Source organism: Podarcis erhardii (assembly GCF_964252035.2).
Source record: "Podarcis erhardii genome assembly, chromosome: 3".
NCBI lineage: Eukaryota > Metazoa > Chordata > Lepidosauria > Squamata > Lacertidae > Podarcis > Podarcis erhardii.
The window spans coordinates 35,501,198-35,521,715 of NC_138507.1; positions in this window are offsets into that span (position 1 = coordinate 35,501,198).

Consider the following 20,518-nt stretch of genomic DNA (forward strand, 5'->3'; position numbering starts at 1 on the left):
CGGGCAGAGACCACGGGTCCATGTGGAATAAAGGAAGGAGTCCAGCCAACCGGAGCAAATAGCGGTAGACCAAAGTTTATTGTGCAATAGGTTCAAAGAGCAAATTCTGAACCCCAAGGATGGGGTGACAAAGACTTTTAAAACTTTCCCACCACATCCCAGAATACAGTTCGAAGGGGAGGGGTTATCTTGAAGAAACCAGAGGCCTTTCTCCTGGGCATGGTCGGCCAATTGGTGCCAAAGAAGGATAGAACTTTCTTTATGTATGCTATAGCAGCAGCAAGAATACTCATCGCAAAGTATTGGAAGACACAAGATCTACCCACTCTGGAAGAATGGCAGATGAAAGTAATGGACTATATGGAACTGGCGGAAATGACTGGCAGAATCCAAGACCAGGGAGAAGAGTTGGTGGAAGAAGATTGGAAGAAATTTAAAGACTATCTACAGAAACACTGTAAAATTATTGAATGTTAATGATGTTGGAATGAAATGAAGTGGCCTTAGCAATAAGATAAAATAGGGACATGTAAAAATGGATTGATATTAGATGAAAATTTGAAGTTATAAGATGTGAAGATAAAGACTTAAGAGTAACAAAGAGGGTATGGATTTGCTGAACCAATTATTAACTGGAATACAAAAAGGGAGGTGTGAGGAAGTCATGAAAATAAGTAAAAGAGTGGTAAGATAATAGAAAGAGGGATGTATTTTTAACTGTTTTTATTTTTTCTTTTCTTCTCTGATTTTGTATCTTTTTGTATTTTCTGTTCACTATTTTTGTAACTTTTTCCGTGTTGAAAAGCTAATAAATATTACTTAAAAAAAAAAAAAAAAAACGAAGGGGAGGGGTTAACCTTGGCAAACATGTCCAGACAAGTCCTTGGTACAAGATTAGCATAAGCAGACATGGCGGGGCAAGACTCAGGTATAAGATTAGCATAGACAAATATGTCTTAAGTACCCACCACCCAAAAGTACAATAGAAGTTCCTTTGCATGTCTGGAGCCTGAGGCGAGTCAGGTGATGAGATTTGCTTCCTTTGGCTAACAATGAGCCCAGCAATTGTCACCTCTGAGAACTTCCTGGAGTCCTTTTGCCAGGGGAAAATAGCTTTGGAATGGGGGGGAACTGGGAAAGGAGATGATTTTATATTATTTTTAAAGCTAGGTGACTTCCCTGAGCTGTCAAGTTGGAAGGATATATTCAGGCATAATATTTGTAATATTTAACTTTAAAGATGTGCCCCCCACCCTGTAATTTCCGTAACAATACCAACTCATAGGAACTCTAAAATGCTTATTTGAGCTCAGAGTGTTAGATCGCTTTTCAATTCCCCCCCTCCCCTATTTACAAGAAGCCTGTTGATCTATTACAGATTGCTTCACCATAAAGTACTTCCCTCACATCATCCAGAAGGAAAAGTAAAAAATGTGGATCATAAAATCATGAAGATAGAGGACCAGGGGGAAGATGGTAGGAAGAACAAGGAAAATGGAAGTGTGTAGTTGATGTAAATAGGTCAATGCAAAAAACAACACCACACACAGTAAGAAAAGCAAAGAAAATGTTGGAAAATGAAATAATGCATAAGTACTATTAAACGAAATTGGATGCATAGCATCGAAACCCAAACCAATATCCTCTTTCTCCATTCTCAAAACACAATCATGCGATTTTTCTTGAGGTGGACAGTTTAAAAGCACTATTTCTTAAACAAAATAGTTCTGAGGACCCAAAATTGAAGTTATTTTAAACACCCCCTTGCTCCAAAAATGGTAAACATCCACTTTGCCCTCTTCCACCTTGTAATGTCTAGTGTAACATCCAAATTGGGATACTGCAATGCTAGACAGGGGGTAGCATGAAAGATGGTTTGGAAACTTCAAATGGTTCAAAATGCAGTGGACAGAGTTTTAATGTGCTTTCTAGCTGCTAAGTAGTAGTTCTGCACTTGAAAATTATCCTGTCCACCTGACACTGATGACTGGGTAGCAGAAACAGAATAGGCAGAGAATGACAGAAGGACAAAGGAATAATATAGGATGCTTTTTTGAAGTGCTACAACTACAAAAATAATGCTTCAAACCATGACATGTGGCTATGACATGTGGCCTCATAATCAGAACTGGCTCACCAGGTAGGATAGAGCTGCTATGCTAGCTTCTCTGCAGGTGGTTCACTGTTGCTTAGCGGAGTGAAGAGTGGGGAGATAGTTGTGAGGCTGTTGCAGTGCAAACACACCAAACCAAACAATCTGGCACTCCTGCACATACATTTTAATTGCATCAGCCTCTCTGCCACTGCACCCCTCCCTACCAGTAAGCAAGAGCAACATACTTGCCAGGAAGCTAGCAGAATTCAACCATTTCCTTGGCTGACAAACAAGTTTGCTCCCATCCTTTCCTCCTCATGTCTTGTTTTCCTTTTAGTTTTCTTGTTGCCTTTTTGAAATCAGGTTTTCAATAATTTCACAGGAATCCAAAACTGTAAAAATGTGTATGTATCAGAATTATCTTTTCTTTTGTCATCCACAACCTAAAAGGACACTGTGTCTTTTCTCTCTCCTTTAAAACACTCATTAGCTTTTATAAACAGGTTGTCCAATTGTCAGGATTTCTTAAAAATTACACTGTATTGAGTACCTTCTTTGCTTTAGTGTGACCGAATCCTATGAAGTGGCAGGTGTTGAGGAAGTAGTTTTTATTTCAAGTGGTACTACCCTATATTTCCATGACTTTGATTCATTGCTTTTTGGATGGAGTTAAAGTCAAGATCTTGCTGAAAGGTGTACTAGCTGTTAACTTCAGAGTGATTAATGGCAAGACAAGATATCAGGTATCAGAGTTGAGAACCCATTAACTCTGGAGAAAACTGAAAAAGCCAGAGGGAAGTAACAAAAGGAGACCAGAATGCAATGTACTCCTCGATTGCATCTGCTTGATATGATCTTGAACTCCTGTTTAGTTGTCAAATGAATGTCACGTTACTTGTTGCATGTTTTATTGCCTGATATGTCAGGTCTTTTCAACACACTGGAATATATGCATTTTGGCCTTAAACTAGAGAAATAATAGATACCTACAACAAACTAATGTGAAATCACTGTCTGCAGAGAATACAGATGTAAGGATCAGCTTATTTTCTGTTCTGTCTCAGTTTCACACCTGTTTAGTCATAATGTCTTTCTGTCCCATTTTCTGCAGATATTTTAAACATACACACACTCTTTTAAATTATACACACTTGTCCAAGCACTTCCCCCTAAAATATGTCACACATTTGGAATTTCAGAGAAGTGTGCAATTTGCCCATGTTCTGATCTGTGTATAAACCCCAGAAACTGTAAATTTGATCAGTTCATTCTAAAATGCGGTTTGAACCAAAGTCTCCTCCATCTAGCAAGGAACCTTTAACTACACATTTACAAAGGTAAATAAAAACTGTACTCCACAATTCAGTTAAAGAATCTGGACTAAGCAACTGATTCACAAGGGGACAATGAACTGGGTTCATACATGCAAAGGCAATCCCCAAGGCAATCCCTCTCAACCACCCCTTTTTGCAACAGCTACAATAATTGAAATCACAGTGGAAATGTTATCAAAGTAGTGTCTCTTTGCTCCTCCCTCCCTCTCCTGTTACCTGGCAATAGGCGCAGAGGAACAATTAAATTTGGTTTGCATTTTACACACTTGGTAAACCAAAACACAACTTTTCTTCAAAATTCACACTTTCCCGAAGTTTCTGTATTTTGTAACAGAAGTGTGTGTGTGTGTGTGTGTGTGCGCGCGCGCGTGTGTATAAGAGGAAAGTGTGCATAAAAATGCAAATATTAGGGAAGATACCATACATATATTAGGTACAATTGCTTTGCAAAGATAAGGAAAAATTTGCATGAAAATCCTGATGAATTTTCAGAACTTTTTTTAAAGAATGCAGGCTGATGCACAAAAGTGACAAACTCAACTTAAAATGGGGAAAATGAGAACTGGATATTAAGACAGATTTGTCCATTCCTACCTAAGAGCAGCCATCCCACCAAGCCACAAAAGAGGGAGAGACGAGAAGCAGGATCCTTCCATTGACTCAACTGAAAGTTCTGCGGTTTGTGGATCTTTTTTTCCTTTGAACTCTTTCTACACCAGCTGCTCGTAATAAGAACATCACAGCTTAGAACAGGTGCCTGAGATTATTTCCCTCCCTTCTTTTTATGTCATGCCTTCTAGGTTGCAAGCCTAAGTGGAGGGCCTGTCTTATAACTGATTATTTTACATACACTGGGAAACTTGTCCCCTGATGGGTAAAAATGATTCAAATGCATGCATTTCTCCAGGGGGCCAGAGTTTACCATTTGGCCTGCTCCAGTCCCCAAAGGAATCTGGCAGCTGTGACTGCTTTGAAGTGGAGCCTGGTCTGCTGTGGTATGACTGAGGGAACAAAAATGCCCCTGGCTGAGCCAGGTACCCATTCTCCCCAACACCAGACACAGTCCCCTGACTGAAGACAGGGCCTTGTTTTCCAAGGCAATCATGCTGTACTCAGGAAGTCAGGAAGTGTTGCCCCAACAACGGGGGGGGGGGGACCACAATCATTTTGGCCATTTTTGAGCCCCATCTTCAAGTGCTAAGTTCAAAGCAGTTTTACAAGAAAGAAAGAAAGAAAGAAAGAAAGAAAGAAAGAAAGAAAGAAAGAAAGAAAGAAAGACATTTCCACTGTCACTGACTAGAAGGTCAACACTGAGACCCCCACACTCAATCCCAAGCACCCTGGAACTAAAACAAGAAGTATACCCAGCATAGGAGCCAACTCCCATCGGGCTCCCCAAAGTTGATGGGCATTGCAATTCAAATAGTGTTTGTGTGCCAAGTCTTGTGATCAGTTATGTGTGGCAGGACTTATCTGCCCCCCTCCCCATATTTTATTCAAGTTAGCACCCCTGATATGCAGTGTTCAGGACACTTAATATTAGAACACAAAGAGAAATCAAGCACATGTTAACAAATGAAAAATGTCACCTACCTTAGTGTGAATGCATAATAAGACCTAATAAACAGGCAACCGTCGACTTTTTACATATGTTTATTTCACCTGCCTTTGCTGTCATTTGTAGAACAGGGACTTGTTACCTGTCAGAAATCTGTACAGGAGTTTAGCACATCTAACTTCTCTTGCTCACTCACTTGCGCTCTCTTTTTAACAAATTGCTCTATGAATTTTACTGTGCTTCCTTCACACTTTCCATTGCCGTTAAACTAAATTCATTTTCTTGTGTTTTTGTTTCATGTCATGTCTACTGAGAGCTTTGCAAAAGCAGTGGTAGAGATTCAACAGCAGTCAGCAGTGCCAACCTTTGTGATTTAATTGCCAATCCCACCACTTTTAGGGTTTCCAGAAATCTGACATTCTGTGATATGATAAAATAACAAGAATGAGGGCTTAAGTTTTTTTAATGGTACCTTTTTAGCTTTTGTGGTTTCTCAGAAAACATTGGTTATAGTGTGTCTTAAAGAACTATGTGACCCATAACGCTCATAAAGAAGGCTGGATTTATTTTTAGAAGTGAGCAACTAATATAAATTTCCACTTCGGAAAAAGGAGTCCACCTTGGTTACTAAAAGCTGAAGAGTTTAAATCTGAATGTTTGCTTCAAATGATACATATAACACACATTACCACTACACAAATCCCCCCTCCTTTAGAACAAAGTGCTTCCTCCTTAGATCATCTTCACTTAGGACATTTAGTTCTTATAAGCATTATGTGACTAGTATATCTACTGATCTACGTATTTTCAGTTGCAAACCCCTCCAACTTTGCATGGGGAATTCTGAATCAGATACAGGCAGGCTTTAGGCCAGACTTCCTCAACTTCGGCCCCCCAGATGTTTTGAGACTACATTTCCCAGCATCCCTGACCACTGGTCCTGCTAGTTTGGGATCATGGGAGTTGTAGGCCCAAAACATCTGGAGGGCTGAGGTTGAGGAAACCTGCTTTAGGCTTTCCAGATCAAGTCCACTACTGGTTAGCTTTCTTCATTTCAGCAGGTGAGAAAAAATAATTTTGCTGTTGCTGTTGTTTCTTGCAGAATCCCTTGCAAATCACTGAAAAGCAAACCAGTTGATCCTGCTCTGTTTTCTGCATCTAAGTAAATAAGACTGATGTCCTTAAGAAAAAGTCAGTGTGGTGCTATCCCTGATCTTTACCAGTGCAAATCAGGAAATTAGGGACCCAATTTATTCTCACCTAGGCAGTGTGCAATCGGTTCAAAAGAAAAAGTTTTTGATGAAGGCCCCATCTGCACTATACATTTAAAGCTGTATCAAACCACTTTAAACAGTTACCCCCATTGAATTCTGGGAACTGTAGTTTATTAAGGGTGCTGACCTTTGTTAGGTGACACTGTGGGCCTGTTACCAAGAGTCCTCCGGGGCCAGCCATTCTTTCTGTACATGTACTTAGGTAAAATAAAGATCTGTTCATGGATCCTCCCTGTCTTTGCAATTGGCTCCCTGTTACAAAGATAGTTTAGGGTTTGAAACCAGACCCATTAACACAGAACTACAATATACTTTTTAAAATGTAAAATGCAGTGGGTCCTAAGTTGCACACCTAAAGCGAAGGAGGAAAGTGAAGAGGAAGCTCTTTCTTGATTCTGTGGCTGGTTTCTATCCTTCAAGATTTGTTAAACAAATACTCTGAGTGGCACATGCGTGTGTTTTAGCCTTTGGTGAGGCCTGTCATCCTTACTGTATATTTTGCTCCATATGTTAACAGAGCCTGAGGTCACAACTGTCTGATTGTGATAATATTTTTTTTAAAAAATAGTTCATTAAACTTGCATGTGCTATAGTGAATTGTGGTGCCAATAAACTAGAGCGGCAGGTGCATCTTCAACCCTGATGTTTCTATTTGGAGTTTAATTGCAAGCTATTAGAATTCTGCCAATATATTTAGACGAAAGTAAAAGGTTATTAAAATCCCACTAAAACAGCTGAGAACTATTGAAATTCAGGCTTATTCACCCTCTCCTCCCCAGGTTGTCCTGTGTGCTTGGTTGCAGAATTTGATGGTCTTTCACATTCCAAGTACATACAAGTTCTTTTCAGCACCTTGAGAATTTGTCTGCGTGCTTTCATAATCTCTTTCCAACCTGGCTTTATCACCGTCACTCCTTAAGTTTTATAAGCATCTCTTCCTCCTTCCCTCTTTAATCTTTTCCCTGCCTGACTTGCTTTGAGCCTTTCATACTTATTAACGCTTGTTCGCTGCGTATTAGCAAGCTTAACAATGAATGCATTTTTAAGCATAGCTGTGATGTGCAAAGCGACAAATTTCACAACTATTTCCACCAATGCTGCTAAACTTTACCACGAAATTAAACACATTAGGTTCCTTCTCACAGTTTCAAAGGTGACAGAATTTTCTATAGAACAAAGTCTTTCCATTGTAATCATTGAGCTGCTCCACTTTGCTTGAAACCACTTATTGATTTGATTAGGAAAATTCCAGTGGCCCCATGATAATAATGGTGTCCAGAACATCCCCACAGTGCATGCAACAGTTGCTTTGTTCCACTGTCTATACAGAGATGTCTGCTCTCCTGTGTTTTGTTTTAGATGCATAGAATCATAGAATTGGAAGGGACCCTGAGGATCCTAGTCCTAGTCCAACCTCTGCACCTGTCCCATATGGGGATCAAACCTGCAACCTTGGTGTTATCAGCAGCATGCTCTAAGCAACTGAGCTATGCAGTTCTGTTTCAAAATGAGATTAATAAACCACCATCTCATTAATTATATCTTGATGCTGAACACACAAAACCCCCCATAAAATTACAAAATTCATTCATTAGCTTCCTCTTCTTAATTGTTTAGGATGCCTTGGTTGAAATTTCTGGAATCATATTTGAGATTATTGTCCCTTTCTGTACTTTCCCCCTTATTTATCTTCCTACTCACAGCATTTTCCTTCTTACAGAACCCGTTATTCCAACCCTGATTCTCTGACATGTCTCTTATTTGCTGCCCTGTTTCTAGGTTTTCAGCCCTATTGCTGCCCACTTAACTCTTCTATCTTCATGCTTAATAGGTTGAATCCAATGTTAGTTCTACTCAGAACAGATTCATTGAAATCAGTGGGTCCACTTCAAGTCTAACTTAGAGTTTGGATTCGATATCCCGCCTTATCACTCCCCTTCAGGAGTCTCAAAGCAGCTAACATTCTCCTTTCCCTTCCTCCCCCACAAAAAAACACTCTGTGAGGTGAGTGGGGCTGAGAGACTTCAAAGAAGTGTGACTGGCCCAAGGTCACCCGGCAGCTGCATGTGGAGGAGCGGAGACGCGAACCCAGTTCCCCAGATTACGAGACTACCGCTCTTAACCACTACACCACACTGGCTCTCAGTTGGGTACAAGCCTACATGTTTCCTTTTTCTGACATGCACTGTTATTTTGTATATTTTAAAACAAACTTTTCCTCTTTTTGGTCTTGCCCTTTCTTACCAAGCTTCACTGCTTTCTCTCTGTCCTCTCTCTTGGTGTCTCCAGTTCCAGAGAGTAATCTGCCTGGATAACATGCAGCTGTATACAATGAAGTAATCCTGTTTGCAAAAGAACTTTTGCATGTGCAACAGAAACTCCCGTTTCCTCTTTTTGTGCACCCCAACTCACCCCACCTGCTCTGGAGGGTTGGGGGGAAACCCAGTATAGGTGGGGAGGCAGGGAGAGGACATTTTATTATACAACTGGAAGTCCTTAGCTGAGCAGGGACACTTGGTTGAATACAACCACTCCACTCCCTTACTCTACTGCTCATCTCTATGGCTTTTTCATATTCTCCTGTAGGGGACTCTCCTTCTAAATATTCAGCTTGCCTCCTATTTGTCTCACTTTAAGAAACGATTAAAGAACACCGATATCATTTCACTCAATCATTGCCCTCTTCTTTTTCTGATTGGCTTTCAGAATCCTTTCCTACTCCAAGGTTAATTCTTCACCTCCTTTTTTTTTTTGCCTGTGTTCTGTCTCCCAGCTAGCACAAAGTTTCCTCCTTTCCTGCCAGCTTCTTTTTAGTTTTAGTCCCATCTTTCTTAAAATGTGGTCCTGAAGGCAGGGACTTGTGCTTTTCTAGTTTTGTATGGTGCCTAGTGCACATTAGGCGCTTTTATAAATGATAAATTCTAATTGCGATGAACCCCGCTTTGTTCAAAATTCCTTTAATGCTCTACTTCCAAATTTGAAACTGGGAGTTTAGCTGAGTGAAATTAATAGCTCTTTCTCCCTCTCCCTCTCTTTCATAAGCAAAGCTGCTTTCAGGGAGTGCTCTGACATTTGTTTCATTATTAGTGCACAGGAAAGAAAAGGCATTTTCGGAAGTAGGTGAATCACTTCTCGCTTGTCAACATGCTATTAAAGATCTTTGCACAGAGCAACCACTGGCTTTAAAGGCCACTGGTAATAGTAAAGTATATGGAATGTCCGTAAGTGCAGTCATGGCGAAGATTGATAAGCCATTTCTGCAATCTAAATGTAAGGCTCCTTTCCAACTTTGTTTCACTACTAATATTCTGAATTATTGCTCTGAACAAGTGGAGACTCCTGTCAGTGGAAGCGGGGAAAGTCAATTTTTGCCACCACAGCCATCCCCACAGCCCACAGCACCACCTCCAGAGAGCCTCCAATCCTTCAGAACATATTTTCTGAAAGGCATTGGAGACTTCAGGGGTAATCAGGTAAAAATTGCCTCCTCCCCTTCCCCTTCCGGGATCCTCTGCTAGATTAGAGCCTATATTTCTGCCAACATCCTTGAGGGTTTATTGTCACACTAGCTGAGGATGAGACATGTCTATCAAGTGCATTCTGCTGACTGTTGCAACAAGCGCTCTGTCAAAATCTGCCCTCCAATTTCTTATACGTTTTCTTCTCCTGTGAAGAGAAGCTTCTGTTTTTAATCATCATTCATAGGATAGAACACTTTAGAATTTCCTAAAATGCATGCCCTATCACTGCAAGGTCACTGACAGTGCTGAAATGTGGATGTGCATCTGTTTCTGCTTTGCAATACAAATATCTCCAGGAGAGACTTCATTAAAAGATGAATGTAAGAGTGCAGGTGTTTGGTTACAAGGCTGCCTGAGAGCGAGTGCATATGCAAATAGCTACACTGGTTACTGTGTCATAGTTATTAGTCTTCTCATAACCATAACCTGGGCATAGTTTTAGCTGGCCTTTTCATATGCATCCTCGATACCTGACAGCAGCCTTCTATGCTCTCAATATCTACACATTAATGTGTTCTCGGTTGCTACTGCTATTGCCCATCTGTTGCAATATTAAGAAAAAAGATGGCAACAGACATTCCTTCTTTTGTACAAGCTGCAACAAAATTAGCTTTAAAAGATAGGAACAGCTGGAAGTCATTCCTTTTCTTTCTGCTTGTGTGGGGGGTGTGTGTGCTCATTTGTAAAAACAGGTGGTTACAAGGTATGCTACAATACCCCATATGCTTTGCTTAACTTTTTTCTCTCTCTCTCTTTTATTGAAAGTGTATTTCTGTGGCATCCATGATGTCAGAATGCCCTTGTAGTGTTTACCATCCTCCAGCTGCTAGATGGCAAGGAAATCTGGACATGATCCTTGAAGGCCAAACTGGACATTTATTGAAATAAATAAGCATTGTGCTGGCTGAAGTAAGAAGTGTTTTTTTTTTTTTTTTTATTAGTAACCAATGTGTTTTGGCCAGAATAGGCCTTACTCATATGAATTTTGCCTATGGTGTTTTCATTTTTTGTTGTTTCTTGCCAAAACATGCCAGGCATTAAAAGAATGTGCAATACTCTTTCTTCAGTATCTTGAGAATGGTTCTCCTTTTTGCCATTTCCATTGGATGTTTCCCATTTGTGTGCGCAAAGGGTTATGATTGTAAGACATTAGTCTGTGAGGTGCAGATAATTTTGCACATGAAATCACAAAGATTGAGCAATTCTAGCTTCCAGGAACTGGCTCGAGGCAACCAAAGTAGTAAGTTCTGATTCTAGGTTTGTTTGCTTTTAAAATATATCAAACAGAAAACAAACTGAGATGACCTGTTTACAGGAGCATCTCTCAAAGACCATTTGCCATGTCTTTCCTGTAGAGCAAAATGTGGGTTTATAGTTCACCCAAGTGCTCTTTAAAAACAGGTCTCTGCTTTTATGCTTATAATTTTATGTTGCCTGTTATTCATTATGAGAGTGTCTTTATTTTCTGTGTCAGTTTTACTATAGCTTGCTTACAATATTTGTATTCTTTACAGAATCCCTATAATTCTTCACATTTGTTTTGTCAACTTTCCGTAAGTCACCTCTGCATTCCATTTTCTTGTCACTCTGTATTTCTCTCCACCCCCTCTTTCATATTTATTATACGTCAGTTCTCAAAAGAACACAATAACTGTATGCCTTTCTACAAATGGGCCGATAGTGTAAACAAATTTTCAGAGGAAGCTTTATATAGGCAGGCTTCTCTCTGCCTTTTTGTTTTGATGAGACTGTCATATCCCTGTCCCTGTCAATATTCAATCCATCATTTCTTGTAAAGGAGACCTTGCTTACACAAATGCAGAGTGAGTGGTGCTGCTAAGTAGCAATAAATTCAGGCCGCTGTCTATACAACCTGCCACTTATCTGGTTTATCTTCATGCACTGCATGCCCTGGCCTTACACTAAGAATTTTGGAATAAAGTTCTACAGGATGAAAAAGAGACCAGTGTAAATGTGACCTTGGCTCTTCTTCTCCTAATTATGGAAAGTTTATACTCATGCCACTCCATGGCTCTCTTCCCTAGAGATGACATGGTGGAGGTTAATGCATTAATTGAGCGTTTAGGAAATCTTGGCTTCCCTTGAACATCTGAATCAGCTCAGAAAGGCTATATCCAGCTGGATCCTGCCCTCCCCACTCCATGTCACTTGCTTGCTTGGACACTTCCACATCACGCAACACAGGAGCAAATAGGGCTGTCAACCAATGGATTATTTAGTTGATAAATAAATTCCCTGCTTTTAACAAAACTAATGAAATGCATATGAACCGTGCTAATACTGCAGATTAGGCACTTTTCAGATTAACCTACTGATTAATCACCCTGTACAGCTCAATCCTATGCATATCTACTCTGAAGGTGCATTGAGTACAATGGTGCTTCCTCCCAGGTAAGATTTTACAGGAGCAAATTAATTTTGTGGTCCTTATAAATAACCAATGTGTCCAGCAATGGTTTCCTATATCTGGTCTATGCAAATTAGCAAGGCAACACCTGCACCAGTGTCTCCCTTTGAAACAGGCGAAAATTCATGACCAGGTGGGCACTTTGTTCACACACATACCTGGAGCAGTATGAAATGTTTTAGCCAGCATACCAACTCAATGAATAATCTCAAGCATCCTCTGCCCCTGCAAATATGCATTCACTTTTGAGTATGTGGTGAGAATCTTGTAGATTAAGTTGCTTGAAGGGGTCCAACATCCAATGGAAATGCCAAACCTGATGGGACAAGCTTGTTTACCAATGCTGGCATGACATGTGCTGGAGCCCTACAGACTATCAAGCTTCATTCATTGAGGTCGTGACGACCACTACTGGTAAATCCAAAGCCTTCCCCCGAGCATCATGGCTGAGGAAGTGCTGTAGCTGCTGCTCTGTTATGAGATCCAGGTAATGCCTGTACAAATGCATGCACCAGGAAAGATCTGGATGACAAAAGTACATTTCCTACAGATGCCATTGGAAAGGGCTGCAGCTCAGTGGTAGAGAATCTGTTTTGCATGCGGAAGGTAGCAGGTTCAATTCCTGGCATCACCTGGGAGGGCTGAGAGAGCCCCCTCTTCCCGAGGCTCTGGAGAGCAGCTGCCGGTTAGTGTGTCTACTAAGCTGGGCAATGGTCTGGCTTGGCAGAAGGCAGCATCGTGTGTTCCTCCCGTTCATGAGTGAAACTACAAAAATTGCAGAAACTACAGCAAGTCAGGAAAGTAGAAGTGTGAACCAACTGAACTTTCCTTGATAATGCACAAAATGGAGCTTGCCAATCAAACCCATATGCTTAGTCAGCTTCTCTGTAACATCTGAACTGGTTGCTAGAGATAAATTCTGCCCTCGATACCAGCAGCCACATGAACAGGACTACTATTATTGTGGGGTTGGGGTTCCTGCCCCCACCCTCAAAACCAAGCTATAAATATGCAGTTCATCCTGCAAGCACATAATCCATTTCAAACAAAACAACCCTTTCAGCATTTTTAATGTGCCTTTGTGAGAAAAGGAAAGGGAAAGAGATAATAGAAAGATGGTAAAGTAGAGCAAAAGGGAAAAAAAATCCAGAAGCATGAGTCTTTTTGATTATTCAAAGCACAAAATGATGAATGTGTCTGACCTTATTAAGTATATTAAATCCTTTCCCACCTCTTTGTAAAAGAAAATAGTTTTTACACTTGACTACATCTGATTCACATCCATTCACAAGCTAACGCACCAGACTGGAAAGACATCAGCTAATACTCCATTACTTTGTTTTTCTGTTTTTCTAAACAGATTCAGGGAAAGGGGCTGTGGTTTACAATTTCACCTCAGCCAGCATAATTGGAAATATTTTGACTAGAGTGAAGACTGGCTCAGGCTCAGAGTTGTTTTTATTAAGTGTACAGATTTGTACCATCACACACAATTATGAGTTTCTTGGGCACAAGAGATCCAGCCAAAGTGAGATTGTATAAAGGCTGCTGTCTTTTGCCTATTTAATTGTAAGTCCAGAATACCCTGTCATTAGGCACATAGCAAAGTTCCCTGAAGCCTGATGTCACCACTCTTACGATTTCATTAGAAATACACTCTTTGAGCTCTTTTTCAGCCTGCAAAGCAATACAACAATCTTCCACTACAAATCAGACTTCCCACTGGAAAGTGAGCCCCTTATAAGCAAGGATGTCTCTCTGCCAGTGCTGCCAAGTCATGCTTGAGCGTAGAATGAACTGCAACCTGAGCCTTCAGGAAGGCATTTATTTACTCATGTGCAACAAGCCATGAAATGGGACAAAAGTAGTCACTTGAGTGGTATTAACTCACTGTCCACCCCCAAAGTTTAGCAGCAGTTGTGCTAACACAGGGCTTCTACAGACAGTGGTGAAAGCGCCATCTTAGGCTGCCTTCACATGGTAGTTTATTTTACTTTTCCCTAACTGTTAAGTTCTGCAATCTGAGCATTCACGTGATATAAAAGCCATTTCTCGAATTATAGTGCAAGTTTAGTGCTTACTTCTGTGTTATTTGCTTCCAGAATAAACCTGTGAAAACAATATGGAAATGAGTGCTAAGCTTGCAGTATATTCCACTGGAAACAGCTATTACATTGCGTGTCGAGGTCCCCAAGCCACCCCCCAATAACTCACACATCACACATCAACTTTGTTTTAAGGTTTTTGGCATGATTTTGGCCACAACTTTATTTAAATACACACATGTGAGTGGTTGCTTAGGCATTGGTTACGACTATCTGTCCTTGCCCCAGGGACAGAACTGACTTCCAGATTCCAGCGGAAGCCAGTCAGGGAAACAATGTTGGGGAGAAATGAAGCTGGGCATCAGTCCCTCACTTCTCACCCGCATGCTCCTGGGGGCTTGCAAGTCTGATGCCAGTCTGGGGGCGGCCCAAGTCTGATGCCAGGGACTAGGACAAAAAGGATGGCAAGCCCCTGGATTCCTTTAACAGAATTCCCTCTCAGCACCACCATTAGAGGGGTAGGCACTTACCCCTCCACCAACCAATTTTAACCAATGCCTAACTGCCAACCTTACAAGTTGTGGTGATTTGCTACACAGTAGGCAAAAACCAAATGGCACCAGCCGATCAGCCAGATAGACAAAATTCCTACCAGGCCCCTGCCCCAAAAGCAGACGACCCCATGACAGGCATAGCAAGGTCAAGCAAACACTCCCCCCCCCAAAAAAAAAAATCAGGGAGGGTGGGAGGGTGAGCTGGTGCAAGCAGCCAAGAGGACACCCAAAGCTGGGCATCCAGCATTTAAAACCTCTGTCTCCTCCTCCAAATTGGCAACAAGCAAATCTCCCCAGAGACCCAGTTTAACCAATCCCTGCCTAGGCCTCTCCAAACATCTGCCCAGCAGCAATGGGGTGGCCTGTAAGCCCCCACCGCAACACGTGCTCTCTGCTAGGGAGAACACGTTTTGTGTGGAAGTTCAAATATAATGTGGAAATTAACAGTTCAGGGGATGTCATGAAAATGGAGTAAATTGTCGTGTGAATGCAACCTTACTTTGCACTCTTCCCTCGGCTCCCTTGCCTTTGGATTGCCCCTTATCTTCTCTACACCCTGAGTCTTCAGTCCAGTCCTCAGCCTGTCCTGTGTGAAGTTGTAACCTTAGCTAAACAGACAACTGTCCCATCCCGCACACTACAAACTGATTTCTTCCCTGGGCAACTAGGCATTCTGAGCCCCCACAACAGATCAGCCAATCAGTGTTTTTCAGTACCATAAATGCAATACTATGTTGATTTGCAATTGACTGGCCTTGTGTTCAGAAAACCAAAGAGTAGCTCGATGTAGTGCGTAATTAACTTATGACACTCACTGCCACAGGTGTGTGTCTTTATTTATGAAATGTATTTATATACCACCCGCTAAGAAAATGTAAAGACAGAGTATAGCAATATAAAAAAACACAAACAGCCATTAAAAGCAGTACTGAACCATAATTAAAATGACGGACAACTCAAGAAAGATGTAAGCAATTCTATAGTCCTGTCAGCATAAAGAGTTTTTTTTTTAAAAAAAAGCATGCCAAATCTAATCTCCACTGGAAGAGTGTTCCACAGCATAAGACCGGCGATACTACATGTCTGACTTCTAGTTGAGGCTAGTCAGGCCTCTGTAACATGGGAACACAAATAGCAATGCTCATCTGGATTATCTTGGTGATTTGACTGGGCTATAAGGACCCAGGAGAACCTCTAAGCTACGCTGATGGTTTTGGGTTTGGATTGCTTTAAAGGGGATTAGTTAAAAGAATATTCATTTCTATTCTCCATTAATCTGCGAGCAGCTATTACCCACAATAGATAAATTGAACTTCCAGGTTCAGAAGCTGTATACCCCCGAATGCCAAATTCTGAGGGCAAACACCTTACTTGTTAATTGTTAAGTGCATCTGCATCAGCACCAAAATAGAGATGGATATCAGCCTGATCCATTTTCTCTCTTTTATTTCCGCCTTGGCCTTGGGAGAGGTAAAGTTTTCAAACACCTGGCTATGGCCATTCTCTCTCTTTACACAAATCGACATTTCTGAAGAAGAATGTTGAAACAAAGAATGTGCAGAAATCCACTATAAAAAAGAGAAATCCAGAATGAAGAGAGAATAAGCACTTTCTGCAAAAAGCGGAGCTGTCAGATTGGTGATCTCACCTCGTAGTGGGGAAGAGACCGTCATGTGCAAATCATCTGTGAACTAAGCTGAGTTTTGGTAATTTGCTGCCAGCATGGCATGTTGCTTTGGGGACTGAGGAGGTAAAGGGAATAATTCCTTATCACAATAATCTATAAATTGTCTCAGCACAGTCACGGCGATCAATCAGAAGCATGCTTTTCATTTACACTTCACAGGCATTAGTGCCGGCCCTATAAAAATGTGAATGTAAACTTTTGCCATTTTAATCACTTTTCTATCACGATGCTATAATCAAGTCCTAAAAAACCAATCAGAGTGCTCCTGCAATAAGGTTCTGCAATTGTGATCTCTCCCCCCACCTCCCGCCACACAAAACTAGCATTCAAAACAACCTCGAACTGAGGAAAAACACTGATTGTGAGGAAGAAAGCTTTTATTTGCACACAAATGTCTTGGCAATCAAAGAGGTAGGAGGTACGGAAAAATAAATCACTGTACGGTAAAATTAGTTTGATGTGAAATTTCAGCTTGTTGCAGTTCTGGTAATATATATTCTGGTAATATATATTCTGCTACTATTACATCAAGCTGTAATTTACTTCCTTTTTCATTTCCTTCATCTTGCCACTACAGTGTAAGTATAAATGGGAATGCAAGCACAATATTATGTTTATGTTCTTTCTTCTGAGACTACCAGCTTTTTAAAAAGGTCCCTGTAGTAACCTACAACATTTAGAACTGGGGTAATTATTTATATTTACAACTTGCTCTATACTTGAAGGATCAAAGCGGATAAGATCATTTCTAAGGGAAAAAAATATAAAAATGGAAATATGCAGCTAAATTACCTGATATCCACAACCGTTAATATACAGACATCATAATGGTCAGGTATCCAATTCCCTTATTTTAAAAGAAATTGTGAAGTGAATGTAACGACTGGGGCAACCTTATCCTATGTAGATCCAGGTAATCTTCTAATCTGTAGGTGTCTTGTAGTAGTAAAATACCCTATTCCTTTTTCTGCCAACCCCCCCCCCCCCCGCATATCATAGTCAGATTCTAGTGTAAGATATCTAGCATAAGAAAATGGGCAATAATTGTATGTAGGGGTTATTTGAAAAGTCTGAAACTAGGACGTGATCACATCAAGCAAATTATCCCAATGTGGTGACTCTGAAATTATTATGAGCCAAGAGCAAACTCTTTTAAAGGTCAGGCTCGGCTTATAATAGGTCTGGTCATCTGTGATCCATATCTCACATTGTCTCTTTCCTTACTTCTAAGTAAAATTCCGTAAGCCTGGATCCAAAGGTGTCCTCTTGCATGCAAAAGGGACTTTCTGTTCATATCATGGCTGCTTGTTGCACTAGTTCTAGTACATGGCACATTGTACTAGAAAAGTGAAACTAAATCAAAATATGTACTCTGGCCCTTCCCAGCACTTGCATGTGGTCTTCAGAAGGTTTCGTAGAGCAAAATGTGGCCCTTGGGCTGAAAAATGTTCCCCACCCCTGCACTAGAACCAGGGCTGGCCCACCCATGAGGCAGACTGAGACAGCTAACTAGGGTGGCAGAATCCCAAGTGTTGGCAGCTCTGTAGGCGCCCTACCTCTGCCACCACTGGAGAATAATCAGTGGTGGTGGCAGCGACTTCTGGAGAGTTCTCACAAGATTTAACCGCTGTCACCACTTCTTTTTACTTCTCTGGAGCTGATCCCAGTAAGCAGGGCTTTGATGGGGAGGAGGGGCAGGGATGACACCTTTCCGTTTCACCTCAGGTGGTGAAACGGGATGGACTGTTCATTACTAGAACATGGATGGATAAGAACTGCTATAGATCTATTAAAGGTTTGCATATGGAGCTATTAAAGGAACTGCTATTAAAGGTTTGCATGAACTCTTGTACAAGGATTTGTGATACAGTGCTGGTGATGATTTTCATTCCACTCACAGTTCTTTGGATCTAGCCAGCAAGGTCTACTGTCTACTCTGGTGATTCAGTAAAGCCTCTCCTCCTCCCAGAGGGGAGGGGTTGTGATCTGGAGCTGTTCCCACGCTTCGCAGGGGGCGTCCCAGCCCCTGCCTGCCGTCATTGCTGCTGCGCCACACTCCCCAATCAGTCTTCCAATTGTAGGGAAGCTTGGGGGTGGGGTTTAGCCACTCAAATGCGGCCGTGGCAGCTCTTTCCCCTCATTGTGCTGCCGGCAGTTGGGCATTGGAATATGTTGTTGGTGTATGGAAGGGCAGGGTGTGGCCATCGCCTACCCCTTCACTTTATGGGTATTCCGTTAAAGGAATCCGGCGGTCGTGGATCCTGTCCGATGCCCTGTGTGGCGGGGGGCCATGGCACGACCCCCGGTGACATCAGGGGAGAGCTTACAGTTGTATTTGCATCAACAGGCTCCCCCTACTGGTGGTTAACCCTTGTTAGACTCACCCCTCCCTGAGGGGGTGGAATCAAGCTCTGCTGTTTATCCAATGCCTAAGCCAGTACCTCTCACATGCTGTAATCAATAAAGTTGTGGCCTTTTCTAGCCCATTAACCTTATATACTGTGTCCTTGTGTCTTTCTTATCCCCAAGCCGGGGGGGGGGGGCGGGCAGGTCCTTGAATCACAACTGTATACAGCAGAACAGAAATATTTCTCAATGTTAGAATAAATGACTACTGTACCTTGTAGCTGATCAATTTAGAACATTCTTTGTCACAAGGCGGAGTTCAACAGCAGCAGCATTTAGACATTGATTTGTTTGCACATAAACATTTGGGTTGCATTGATTTAAATTTGACTGACAAACAGCACACTTTTAATGCTGGAGCTCCAGCCACCATTTTTCTTGGTGGTAAAGGGGTGTCCTCACACACAGCTGTGCATGGCAATATATTAGGAAGAGTGGCCAAGCCTACATAGTCAGCCAAGCATACATACATAGACTGTTCCTGCCTGCTCCTTCTTTCTGTCATTGCACTTGCCCACCCTCCCTTTTTCCATACTCTGACTAAGGTGCTGCTTTGAGGGAAAACAGGAAAAGTTGGCCAGCTGGCTATCTAGTCATTCAGGCTGGACTTTCCACCTACTTCATACCATGTTAGGTGATACAGCAGTTGTTAAATAGCTTAACTGGTTTAATTGGTCACTTTGGCATGAAGGTGTGGAAATGGAAACAGCAGGTCAGCTTGGTGACCTCTGAGGCACCTTTGGGGGTGCTGGGCAAGTCCTGAGGCCTGCAGGCCAGGGTTTCAGGGCCTGAAAGCAGGATATGATCTGCCTTTGGGTCCAATATACCTCATCCACCTAGGGGAGCCTGGATGGTGGTGATGTGGGACGGCCTTCCTCCTCACCTTCAGAGTGAGTGTGGGGCTTTATTTGTCCTGGCATGGGCTGGCCACCATAGAGCAGTTAGCACTTGCCTTGTATTTATTAGTCCCCACACCAACACTTCTCTTTAGTATGTTTTAATGTCATAATATAAAAAGTAGTCCTTAGTTCATCCCAACTGCATGTTTCTGTGTATTTATTCCAACCCTTGGCCACATTCACAACTTTCTTTTTGATATGGCCAATTTAGCATGACTTATTTTTAATCAATTCAATGTGGTGAATATTTTTTCATGCCTAGAAGGGAACCTGCTAGCTTTCGAGGCTTTTCTCTTAAATTTTAAATGCAAGATGTCATGAATGGGGGCAATTCTCTGACTCTCAAACCACTAGAGATACGCTTTAATCAGCTGGGTAAAGTATTGGATTGGCAGTCTGTAAATCGGTTATTGAATCCTACTGAAGCCTGAGGCAAATCACAAACAGTAGATCAATTTTCCTTAGTGTGAAAGAGCCCAGATGAGCAATTCAGCCGTATATCCTTGCTGCACCTCATCAGAAATTAACACGAAGCTTGAGCAGAACACTTAATGTGTTGACAAAATGTACAGTTTATGCCACAAAAAGTTTTGTTTAAATTAAGGTCAAAAAGAAAAAAAAAATCCCACATAAAGTTGTTTTGAGTCTAGCAGTGTGTTGAAATCCCCTTACCAATTTGAGGAAATTCTTGCTTCCCTGTCGCAGCCTCTTTTCCAA